Source organism: Patagioenas fasciata, chromosome 15, assembly GCF_037038585.1.
Source record: "Patagioenas fasciata isolate bPatFas1 chromosome 15, bPatFas1.hap1, whole genome shotgun sequence".
Classification (NCBI taxonomy): domain Eukaryota; kingdom Metazoa; phylum Chordata; class Aves; order Columbiformes; family Columbidae; genus Patagioenas; species Patagioenas fasciata.
This window is the reverse complement of record NC_092534.1, coordinates 4,586,344-4,599,385: the sequence shown is the minus strand read 5'-3', so window position 1 is coordinate 4,599,385 and position 13,042 is coordinate 4,586,344. Positions and strand designations below refer to the sequence as shown.

The following is a 13,042-nucleotide window of genomic DNA, read 5'->3' as shown; positions in this document are numbered from 1 at the left end:
TGCTGCTGATTCTGGAGTGTCCGACCCTCATCGTTAGGGGAGCCAGCTCTCTTCTCGCACCCTTCAGAAAAGGCACTCGGCTGAAAATTGTCTTTTTGGGCAGTAACGGGAGGAGGCGAGGAGGGTGAGATCTTCCAGTAGTGAGCAGTGATCTTGGGAGCTGGCAGGAGACAAGGCTGTACTGGGGGTTAAAACGGGAAAGGGGTTTTCCGATGCTTCCCAGAGATTTCAGGTGCTGCAGCTGAAGCTGCCTGGTCAACCTCAGTTCAGGCTTATTACGCAGGAGAAAGATACTGCTTATCCACTCATCTCAGACAGTTTTGATAATGGGAGAAAAGTCTGCACAAGGGTGGCAGGTTAGAGGAGAGAAACCCTGTTCACCTCCGAGGGGGAGGACTGTGAGCGGACTCTGTAGGATTGAGCCCGTAGAGCTGAATGGGAGAGAGGGGCTGGGGATGTTTGCCCCGCTGCTATCACATCGTGTTTCATAACTTTCTCTGCTCTTGTAGCTACTTGTTGGTGTGTGATCATAGAGTCTTGCATGTTCAGTGTATGGGATGACTTGGGCCAGGGGAACCAACAGAACAGGTGGGAAGGAAGGTGTGTAGGGCACCTGCGTTGCCTCTTGCAGCATTAAAAGGCCTTGCAGTGGAAAAGGCAGAAAATGCAAGCAGAAAACCACCGTTCCCTCTGTGCTGGTTTCTTCCAGAGGCATCCTGTAAGACAGATTTTCTCAGGAGAGTCATCGTGCATGTAGCTTTTCTGTGTGCAACTTAAGACCCAGATCAGACTTACTGATGTGCTGAGCGTGCATTGAGACAGAAGTCTTACAAAAATGCTGAGTATTAAGCCCAGAGCATTTCAAATTGAGCATCCACATTTTGAGAAAATTTTGACTATTTCAGCATTACAGTTGGCTTTTTGCACATAAGAGGATAATAGCTTTTCCTTCTTCCAGAATAGCATCACAAATACATACAAGATTCACTTGTGAAAATTGCTGTAGAAGAATCTCCAGCCAAGTAGATAATGCTGCATTCAGCATGAGGTTTGGGTGATGTGGAAGTACAAAGAGAGGAAAATAAGGATATCAATCCGTTTATCCTGTGCCCTGAGCAGATGAAGTTCTGCAGAGGTAGTGCAGGATCAGTAACAGATACTGTGATACATGGGCACAGGAGAGGTGAGTAGAAGAGATTTTTTTTCAAAACTGTAGGTTGCTTTTCACTGCTGTTTTAAGGAGAAAACATTTAAAGCAATGAGACCTTTTTGTATTACCTACTTGGTCAATGAAATTCTATACGTATAGTACAGCACATATGCATTCTGTAACAGATGGTATGTTTGTGTCACACAGATGGGCTCCAGCGTTTCACAGCTCTTGTGCCCCAGCCCCTAGACAGAAAACAGCGTTCTCCTTCCTCTGCAGGATTTCATTTCTCATTGTGGCAGCCGGGATGGTTGCAGTGGGTCAGCTGAGCTGTGGTGCTCTGCTCTGGGCTCCCCTTGCTGTAGAAGAAGAAAACAGTAGAAGCAACATGTCATGTCAACTGGAGGTGATTTGAAGCCAATCCACGGTCATCCAAAATGTTAAACCTAGTCTCAGCACTGAGACTCACAAAACGTGGCTTTTGCAATGGGCTCGCACTGACTTCGGTGTCTGGGCGGGCGTCAGCTGGAGCTGAAGCTTCTGTTTGCATTTGAGGTGATTTGTAAGATCTCGTCTCCATTTAGGTTTTCTGCTGAGATCTGGCCACAGCCTCATCGTTATTCAGAATATTTAAGTCTCTCCTCACCTTCCTGTTTTCACTAATTATCACAGTGTCTTTGGGGCCTCCCTCCCCTGTTGAATTTGGTTGAGTGTCAGCAAATACCTTGTACTCAGAATTTCTGGAGGGAGTAAAAAGAGATCACAGGGAAACAGAAAAAGAGAGAAACACGGAGTTTGATCACCTAGCCTTCTGTCTTCAAGAAACTGAGGTAAACAAAAACACAACTGTCTTTTATCTGAACAGTGGCTAATTTGTTTAGAACAAAAAGCACATTGCTTACATTGTCACTTATTTTTTCTAAATGGAACCATCAACTGGTTTTAATTGTGTAAAGACACATAGGAATGGAATGAGAGTTCAAACAGCTTTCTTACAGCACTTTAAATGGACATGGTACTTCATATATATCCCCACAATAATGCATACCAGATGAAAAGATACTGTGGAATTTGTGTAATAAAGGTAAAAGCCCATATATCTGCCTGTTCTAATGGCTGAGAACCAAACCAGAAAAACTGCATAAGGCAAAAATAACAACAGTTCTTGAAGTCAAGTTTCACTTGCTTTTAAGCGCACCGAGAAAAACCACACACAGGACTTTCCTGAGCAGGGTGAGCACTGTAATGGGGTGGACTGCACCTAACGAGCCTCCTGACCGTATTTCATCTCTCCTCTGGTCTGGAGTTCAGCTGGACCTTCTGGTACCGCACTGTCCCCAGAGCTGCCCTGTGAGCTCCCGTGCCATTTGTCTGTGAGCAGCTGTTTTTTTTTCCCCTTTCCCTGCCTCCTTTAGCTGTTTTTCCCTACATTTTAATATCCATTTAGATGAGGTGAACTGGTTCTGGCACCTTGAACTATTCAGTGACTGCCTCTGGAGGTGTTGTCACCTTGCAGAGCAGAGCATGCCCAGCGGGGTCCTTCATGTCACCGTCAAGGTGTATGCAGTAAAGAGGCACCGCTTTGGGTGCTGGTCTCTGTCTTTCCCCCTGCTGAATTATTTGCTCTTGGTTTGCCAGTCAACCACTGAAATTGAGATCCGTTTGTGAAAGTACAACCACGAGAAATGAGAAGCTGAATCCACCAATCTCATTCATCATTTTTAAACATGGCTTCATGTGACCTCGGTGCAGCGATTGGTGGTTTGCCTTCCAGGGCTGGCTGGAGATGCAAGGTTTGGTGACTGTCCCAAAACTAGGACTGTGAAAGAAGACTTCGTTCTGCAACATCTAAGGAAAAGTTGCTTTAGTCCTTATTCAAAAGGAAGACTGTCTGCAGCATCTTCACAAGACCAGCTTCCCTCTGTACGCCTATTTTCTGGGGACAGCAGCAGGTTATTTGCTGTTAGTATGCTGAACTCTTAGAAGAGGAAAAAAATAAGTATCTCTAGAAAAAGATCCTTTCAAACAACATTTGTCTCCCTTAGACACAATTTCTGCATGGTTCATTCCTTCTGGTTGTTGTTATTACAGTTCTTCTGGGGACTTGTCATTGCTGTCAACCCCGATGGACCTTGTCAGATGGATAGCACGACTCAGTCACCCTCATCTCGCCCCAGCCACTGCATTATAGCAGCCAGGTCAGTCTGAGATGGGAAGAGAATGTCAGACTATGGGCTCTCAATAGAGACCAAGAGACTGGATTGTGATTTATACATTTACTGTGATGCTGACATCTCTTCAGAGCTGGGTAGTTAATGATAGAGCAAGTTTAAAAGCTTTTTGCAGATCGCCAATGTTTTGTTGTTGATAAAACCTGCCACTTGTTACCATGTTCCAAGAAATATCCTTTAAAGATCCCATTTGGGGAGCTCGTGAGACCCCAGAGCCCTGCTGGACAAGCTCCATTTCCTGATTCTGTACTTCTGAGACCCACATGGTTGCAGACAACTGATGCTTATGAGTTCCTGCTCGTTATAAAGTACTGATTGGTGGCAGAAGTCTTACAGGGAGGATCATCTTTCCTGTCCCGATCTAGTGGTCTCTTGACTTTAAACATTTGTTCCCCAGATAGAAGTGAAGTTAAATAAGGCTTTGCAGGAATTCTTAAAGCAAAGGCGTGAAATGTCTTTGTGAAGGTCTTTTGCTTGACTGAGTTGTTTTTTTCATGTGCTGCCAATATCCGATCCCGCTTCTTGACCTTTAATATACACTGAGAGAGAAGACGAGGATGTTTCTAATCAGCTGAATCTCCCCTCTGGGAGCACTATTAAATCCTGACTCTCAGCTTTATCTCTGCCAGGTCTTGCCAGCCCTCCGTGTTTTTGGTTTTGTTACCAGCTGAGGTTGGAGTTCGGTCACCTCAAAGGTTCTTGTTCAATTGGGGCGTTTCTTGGATCCTTTCTGTAAGAGTTAAGACATCAGTGAGTGACTCTGCTTGGAGTCAGGTCTCTTTGTTTCATGTGCGTTAATGTGCCAGACCTTTTTTGGTGAAATAGAGGTTTTGGGTGTGGGGTTTTTTTTTGTGTGCAGGATTATTGCTACAGGTCCCTCAGTAATCCTACCCACCTCATCTTAGTGGGGCTTCATCAAATGTCTTTGGGAACCAACCTGAGTGGTTTTGATGTGCCAAGTCAGATCCCTCATAGATATTCAAAATATTGCATCAGCTGTTTTCTTCCACCACCAATTTTGTAATTTCATTAAAATACCAAGGTTATTGGCAATAAATTGGTAATGAGTATTGAGTTTCATGGCGTTGTTTCGATGAGGATTTAAGCGAGGCTAGCAAGTCCATGGTTGTGTGACTCAGCCTACGCTACGTGGCACAAGCAAGCAGTTTAATGTCAAACGGAGCCTCCTTGAGTTGCATATCTCTGCCTTTCACTTCAGCCAGCAGCAACACCACTGTTGTGATATAAGTATCAGGAAATGTTATTATCCCTGCAATGCTGGGGTTTGTGCCCTCCTGAAGAGCTTCGGTGATGTGAGGAAGGAGTGAGCCCAGATGCTCTTATTTGCTCTGATTCCAAGAGCTCCTGTTCCCCAATGTGGTCCACGTACCTGTAGATGTCCCTGCTCCATCTGTCTCATGTTCTTGAACACTACAGAGGCTCCATAGGTATGTAGGAAGGAGGGGAATGGTCTGGAGTTACTGGCCAAAACTGGGTGCTTTGTTCCTGTCCAAAACTTACTCATCCTACAGGACCTGGTCTTAAGTTCCTGAGCTTGCAGAGAAATCTGCTTGTAATTTCTTTCTTTTAAGTCCTTTCTTGGTAAGCAGAAGTTTTGGCAAACAGGAGTCGAGGCACTGAAGAATCCCAAGTTCTGCCTGGTTATACCAGGCCTCCTCAGATCTTTCCTTGGAATGAACAGGCAAGAGGAAATACTTTCCATTTCAGAGAAGCGTGGACAAACAACGTTGCTTCAGATGGAGAAGAAAAGCAGCAGACAGAGTTACAGCGCTGAATCGTGCCAGCCAAGAGCATGCTCTTGCCTTTATTCAATCATTCCTGGGTCGCAGTGTTCTTATTGTATTCCTCCTCCAGAGCCTCTCCTTGGGCTTGGGATTCAGAGATACCCCAACCATGATGCTGGTGGGTTTGGGGAAATTAAAAAAAGCATCAAACACATCTTGGATATGGACCCTTTCCCATGCCTGACATTAGGTAAACGTGTTTTCTGAAAACCTGGATCCCGTTAGAAAGGTACCCGCTGTCTGGAAAACAAAGTACTTGCTTGCCTGGTTTAGTCATTAAGTAAATTTGTGGTTTGGTTGAGACGAAAAATAATGAAGAAAAGCTGTTGAAATCCTGGGATTAATTTGATAGTTTGCAGGCAGTGGTGTTTTTAAGTGAGCTGCTGCCTTCTTTAGGTTATGAGCAGACCCAGGTATAAACCTGGGCTTCGCTTTGCTTTCTCCCCACACCTCAGAGGCAGGCGTTTAGAAGGAATTTGTTTGACGAAGGCCCTTGTGATGTGGGTGACGGGGGTGCTCTGGGCTGGAAGGTGCTTTTGGCTGCGTATTTCAGCCATGGAGGGAGGGGATGGGTGGTCGCGCGCTCAGCATGATGGGGACAGCTCTGAGCAACTGGGGGGGTTCGCTGTTATTTTTACATCTGCAATGTGATCATAGTGGTGTTGCCCCATCTGGGAAGAACCGTTTCCTCTGCAGCTCCTTTACATCTCCCACCTGCCCCGCCTGCCTTCCCAGAGCTGGGAGGCCACAGGGAAAAGGCACAGGAGCCCGTGCAGACACCCCCAGAGCTCCCCTCTCTGATGGCCCCTATTTACCAGAGTATCTGTGGGAATCACCCGGGAAAGCAGAGATGTGGGAGCTGACACTGTTGCGTGCTGGCTGAAATGGCTGCTCTGCGTGTTCGCCCACTTAAGCACGTTATATATGTGTATATACATATATATCTAATTTTCTCTATTAAAGGTAGATGTCATTTCAGTCTGAGCAGCCAATTAGCAGAGAGAAAGGTCTCGCCTATCAGCCTGTTGCTGATTTTTCCCCAGCTCTCAGCTCATGCAGGAAACCGCATTATCAGCCCCGTGTGCCCGTGTCCACACTAGCGAGCCCCACAGCCCGGGGAGAGCACATTGGCAGGGTCAGAGAAGAGGGGGGTGAGGACTGGGATCTCACTTGTTTTGGCAGAGGTTTGCTGTGCGCTGGTTCTCACCATGGCCCTTGAGCAGCTGGACTGCACTGGGAGCGTGCTGGGATGCACTGGGATGCATTGGGAGCATGCTGGGATGCACTGGAAACATGCTGGAGACAGCATCCCCTGCCTGGGGATGGGAACCCAAGCTCTTGGGTATGCTGCAAGGCTTGTGTAGACAGGCCCTGTGATTGGAAAAGATTCAGGGTCCTCTCAGTATGTTCAGGATGCACTTTGATGTGATGACTTTGACTTGACTTTGTTATGTGATTTTTGACACAGCCCTGTGTGGGCTTGATTCTGTCCCTTCTAATAAAGTATTAAAAATAATTCACCTATGGAGTATCATCTGACAAAGGCCATGGCACAGAGGCGAGTGTGGCTTATGGGTGGGAGTAATATACCCTGGATATCCAAAATGCACACAGGGAATGGTGGGATTGCCCTCCAAAGCAAAAAGGCTCTAGTTCAATTGCAATTAATGCAGCCAAATATCCTGTATATTTTATAGTAAATGTCCTTATTTAATGTCAACCTTTCATAATGGCTAAGAATTCATATTAATTATGTCATCATTGAAAAAAAAAACCACAACAACCTCTTATGGAATAAATTCAGACTAATGTGTTGAAATGGGTCTAGGCAGGTACCTGTTATTGTTAGAAGTGGAACAGAATGTTCTGTGACACTCACTTTATTTCAGGAAGGTGATCCAAGTGTCCTGTTAATCGATGTGCAGACATTGTGTTGCCCATAGTTTCTCTTTTATTTTAATTCATTTATTGTACATTGAACTATTAAATAAATAAGGTTTATGGCCTTATTCTAGGGAAGACGTGCATTGTTTTTAGGAAGGACTTGACTTTGTTGTGTGTCAAAATCAAGTTTTTACAGTTTTGATTTTAAAGTTGTAACTAGTGGACAAAATATAGTATTAAATTGGATCAGTGGATGAGCACAACCTTGCCTCTGTGGGGAAGGAGAAGCTGGGAGGGCTTATTTGTAGATGCATGGTCAGATGAATATGGAGGGACTTGTTCTGCAGTTTCCTTGGAACACAGTGGTTGCGTCCTGTTGTCTGAAAGCATTTCCTAGGACGGTTTGGGTGGCAATAGGGCAGTACAGCCACAATATTTAGCCTATCTAGTCTTTATTTGCCTCCTAAGGCAAACATTTTATTTCCTGTATTTCAACTTCCTTCCTAGATCCCGACAGATTCTACATCACTTTTCTCACCCACCTTGCTATATCCTGTGATCTGAATTACTGGTTTCAACAAATGTGTCTTCTGTACCTTAGTCCTGCCTGCGAAGTAGGATGGTCCTTGGTAAATGCATAGGAGTGAGAAACTGGAAACTCAGGCGGGTAGATCTTGGGTTTAGCATTTGTAACTCTAATACTTGGCAATAAATTACTGAATAATTACTGAAGCTCCCCGTAAAGTAAGTTCCTAAAATGGAATCGAATGTCTTAGAATAAAAGTGAAGAGGAGCCCTTATCTGTACTTTCAGTTAAGTTTTTATTTATTTCCCTTCTTCCTCCAGTGTAGGAGGATGAATAAGCATGGAAGAAGATACAGATTTGCAACGGCAAGGAGTGCTAAACAGCGTCGTTTTTTTCATCAGCTTTTAAAAGCCAGACTGTAATCATAAATTCCCTGATAGCTGGAGCATGCAGAAGTCGTCTTTAAGCCTACAAGTGACAGGCTGCTGTTGCTTTTCAAACTTCAGATTTCATTTTTTTGTAAGACACAACTTTGATCTGGTTCCTTTGTAATGTTCTGCAGAGCGCTGGGGCCGCTGCGCTCGCCGGCTGCAGGGCTGGAAGTGAACTTTCTTGGCGAGAGCCATCTGGAGACCTCAAAGAACAGATTAACTTGTCCAGAATTGATGTGATCTTTGAAGAAGCTGCCCTTGCCTAGAACACATGCGATTAACTTGACATTGGCAGTGATAAAGCTGAGATGCACAGCAGTGGCTGAGTACCCAGAGTAATTGGGAAGAGTTTGAAGTGGAGCAGTCCCGACGATCTGCAATCAAATTATCAGCTAAATCCCCAATTTTAACCTCTTGAGCAGACTTTGTGTCTTCAGTGCAGGTTAAATCCAGTCAGGAGTGAAGACTTTGCATCTTCATAGACATTTTATTCTTGGCACCAAGCCATACCTGTGATGATGTATCCGGGAACACTGTGAATGCTGTGGGACATTGCTTATAGTTTTATACCCGATATGGTGCAACTTTTGTGCTGGTTGTTGGTACCGAGGATTGGAAATGGAGACTTTGCTGTTCAGGCAGTAGATTAATGTAATCTTGTAAGTCAGACTTCTTGGTGGATCCTGTTCTAATCCCTTGTTTAAAGGTGACCCTGCTGCTCAGACACTCTTGTCAGCACATGCTATTTAAATACGCTGAAGGGATTTGCTTTGGCTCGTACATCATAAGCTAGCATGCGCACCTTTTAATTTGATTGACTGGTTGTGATAATGAAATGTGGTATTGCGTGAAGGATGTGACAGTCACGTACTTGTTGGTAGATGTAGTATGGGAAGTGGGGGAGCTCTTGATCATGTCTGCCCAGCCAGAGACTCAGACGGCTGTTATTTTGAAAGCTTTTTCTTTTTTTTGTTGGGTGGAAATATAACTTTTTAAATGGATATTTATTTTTTTTTTCTCTATGAACCAATGAGAAATGTTAAAATAATCACCTGGAAGGATGTCTCAGCATTAAACTGCATCCTCCCAGTCACTAAGACAAAATGATGAAAGATACCAAATAAGAGTAGGGCTTAGTCCTGCTTTCCTGCTGCAAATGTAGTTCTGGAAATAGTCATCTTTAAAAACTGTAAGAGTTTAAACTAAGTTGTCAGAAGCTGGTGTGAAAAAGCAGGTGGGAGCGCAGGTTCGGTAACCGGGTCTGGCTGAGTTGCAGCCCCACTCTGTGGTCAGTGGGCACCATCCCTCAGCCCAGACACCACCCACCGAAAGAGGAGAGGAGGAATCGTGTCCTGCCGCGCAGGAGCGAGGGTGTCACAGCTACTCGGACCTACCCTCAGCTCTGGTGAGAGATCCCAAACTTCTACAGAGCCTGTTTGGGGGTGTCCTTCCCTGGGATGTACCCGCGCCCCAACGTCTGCAGCTTGGAGCTTTCCAAGATGACTTGTGAAGTTTGGGTGGTTATCAGGCTGTCTGGAAAATGGAATTTCTCCCGTGTTAATAACAAGCTGGTGACCCAAATCCTGGTGACCAAGGTTCAGAGCGTGTTGTGGGAGGAAATCTTACAGAAGCACTCTCTGGGGGAACACAAGCAGAATGCGTTGGGATTTTGTGGTTGTCAGCTTTGTGAGTCTTTATCTCTTGGGTTTACTAATCTAATTTAAATTCTACAGATATTAGTTACCTACAGGTCTTTCATCTCGCAGGAGGTTTCCTTCTTGCTTTAGTTTTGTTTTCCATGCTTGATGAAGCATGTCAGTGAAGGAGACACGTAACTGTTGAGAACCAAAGGGAGTGCTGTGGGGATTTGGATTTGCAGGCAGGATCCATGAGATCTTCCTCCTACTGTGGATGAAGGTGATGCTGTGCTTCCCCAGAGCGTGCTAGCCAAACACGCTCTTGTTGCAAAGAGCGAACAATAGCGTGTTTGGCAAAAATTGGGGACTTTGTGTCTTTGATTTAAAATTGTAATAGCCATCAGTGGGGAGCTGTGTGAAGGACACTGGGGATCCCAAGCTGGAAGGAAAAAGATGCCCTTAGGGACTTGTGATGCAGTGGGAGCTCCAGCTAGGGCAAGAGGACCAAAGAGGACCTCACCTCTTTTCTTGCTAATGTTGAAGCTCCACGATCCGACAGTGCTGATGTTCAGAGTGCTTTGTGCTGGTCTTGCTTGGAGGAGCAGGAGATTTGGGGATGGGATACAGCCAAGAAAACATGCAAAATAAGCTCTGAACAGATAGAAGGAAGCCCTATGGAGGTGCTTGCTGGTTCTCTAAAACCGTTTTGGCCCTTGTCAGCGTTACCAGAATTGACAGGGATCAGTGGAGGGCTTTATGCAAAGAAAAGGCAGCTGGTCAGGTTGACTTACTTGGGTCGCTGTGATCTCTATTATAATTGTTCCCTATGTGATTATTTTGAGGGTTGAGCAACTGAGAGCTGCAGAAGAGACGTGCAGCTTTATTTCTGCAATGCGTGAAACGTTCTGTGTTCATTTCAAAACCGTTCATTGCTCTTTCGATCAAAAAAAAAAAATTCTGGAAGTCTGCAGGAGTTTTTGTGAAGTCTAACTTTAAATGTTCACCTTTCTTTTTATCACCCTTATCAGCACATAGACCTCTGTATGTGAGGTTTTTAGCTGACATTTCAAATTGCTCTGAGTGCGCCTGTATCCCTTTTAAAGCAGCCTCCCCCTCCAGATCAGAAGTGACCAGGGTTTTTTTTGTTAGACTCCATGTTCCTTTAATGTTTTCCTCCTAATAGATGTTGAAAGCGTTCTTCAGAGGCACGGCACAAAACATTCAAATAGTGATACGAGCCAGCTGAAGAGAGTTGTCAGGGAGAGGGAACATTAGGAGAAGGATTGAATACAGATGGATTCCTCAAAAGTAATGTAACCTGTTATGATTGCTTTGAAATCCTATACCCTTTCCATCTACTTACGCTTACCAAAAGTTTACATTTGCATTGATGTATTAGAGGCAGAGCTAAAATGGAAGTAATCCCTGTTGTATACATGCTTAAGTGTGTAATTTTAGCTAAATATAACAGTTGTGACCAAACTCTTGCCTGCACCCTCAGTGGGAAGCCCATGGCCATGGAGTGCTGTGGGAGAGCCTGTCCATCCCAACTACACCAGGGGACCAGGGACCACCCGGCACCCGTCTGGTTCCTTCACATGTTCTCTGCTGCTTTGTCTCTGTATCAGCAGATACAAAGGAGAAATGGATTGAGCTGTACATTTTATTCTATATATTATAGTGCTTTCTCAATATACTGCTAGAATAATCCATTCCTCTTCAGCAGAGGCCTGACAGAAAGTCCTCTGGAAGTTGGTGCTATATTTTAATTGGGTTATCCAAAAAGCACCCTTCTCTTTGCCCGCAGGGAAGACCTGAGCTATCCGTCATTCCTGCCTCAATTTAAGAGGCTGTATCAGCCTCCATCATGCAACTGTTGTATCGGATTTGACAGGAGGGTTGTGCTGCACAGCGCTCCTTTCATGTTCAGAACTGACCATTATGCAAGTGGAGAACTGGTGGAGGGGGGGTGGTAAGGTTTTCACTTATTATACCTTGCTTTTTAGGGCAAACTTGTTCAAATTACTTCCAGCCTTAAATATTTGCCCTAGAAAGTTGTTCTGGAATATAGAAATAAGGTTGCTAGTGCATATTTACAGTGGCAGACAGAAAGTTTGTGTGCTAGATGACTTACCATCCCAAAGTGTTTGTACCCCACCAGCTCTGTACTGCACCCAAGCGTGGAGAAACCTCACAAAGCTCCATTTACCTCAAACAGTCGTGGAAAACCTCAGCAGACGCAGGTCTGAATGCTCTTTGCACCACTCTGCATCTGCACTGAGCTTCGACCTCCGAGGAGAAATAGCTTGGAGTTTTTGTTGGCTTGTGGCAAGCAAAGTATTAGTTTTCTCTTTGTGAGAATAGGAGGGCAATATGTTTCTAACTGACCCCATAGTGGACCTGAATTTGGGGTTTAAAATACTTCGGTAGTGCTCCCATCCTTGTACACAGACTACCATATTACACGTAGATCATTCTGTAAACCTCCACTTCAAATGGGTTGTCTGCTAGTCCCAGTTCATGTAGTGGCTGTCCTGCGTTTATAACCTGTACAAATATGCAGAAACTGCCAACTCTTGCCTTTGCTGATGTCTTCCTCGCCTCCAATCCTTCCATCTGTGCGTTTCTCATGGGTTTCCTTGTCTTATCTAAATGTAAACTCATCAGGGCAGGGACTGTTTTCTGTTGTCTGTAGGACTTTGACCATTGCGGTACTGCCAGGAAGGCTTTTCACAGCAGAACTTGCATGATGTGTCCTCCTCAGAGGTGTTTGCTCAGGGTTCATTGCAAACCACATCAACTAGGTTCCGCTTGCTGAGTTGCTAAATAAAAGGCCATGCTGATGAGCTCTGTGATCCGAATTAAAACAGGATTTTCAGAGCTGGTAGCAGAGCTTGGAAAACCCAGGAATTTATCAACTCCAAGATATCTTACAAATCACAGAATCACACAGTCACAGAATGCTGCTCTTCACGCAGATGGGTGGGCAGAGAGAGTGGGGGGTTAAATGATGCTGTGTTGGTGTGAACATTTCAGCTTGTTCCTTCCTCTGGCAAGCTGCAAAATGACTTTTAGGGAGCATGGACGGCTGCGTGGCTGGGCTGTCCTGCACGGCGGAGCGGGAGGCGCGTTGGCAGCGGTGGTGGTTCTGCGCCGTGGCGCTGGGTGTGCAGGAGCCCCTGCCTGACTCACAGCCTGTCCCACCGTTTGTGCAGGTCTCCTCCTCAGCAAGGAACTCGCTTCCCAACTTAGCTCAGGCGTGCAGTCCCTCTCCTACCATGTTTGAGAGAAGGAGGTTGGCCTGCTTGCACGTGTACTTGAACAACCCGTCTGCAGGACAAGGCATAGATCCATGGCCAGATTGTCCATGGGGAAAGC

At 45.3% G+C, this 13,042-nt stretch overlaps 1 protein-coding gene across 1 annotated transcript in view; it reads left to right on the top strand.

The window, feature by feature from the left end:
• The window catches only part of AXIN1 (axin 1), a 69,761-nt gene that overhangs the window by 26,539 nt on the left and 30,180 nt on the right, over positions 1 to 13,042 (top strand). The gene's annotated exons all lie outside the window — the stretch shown is intronic.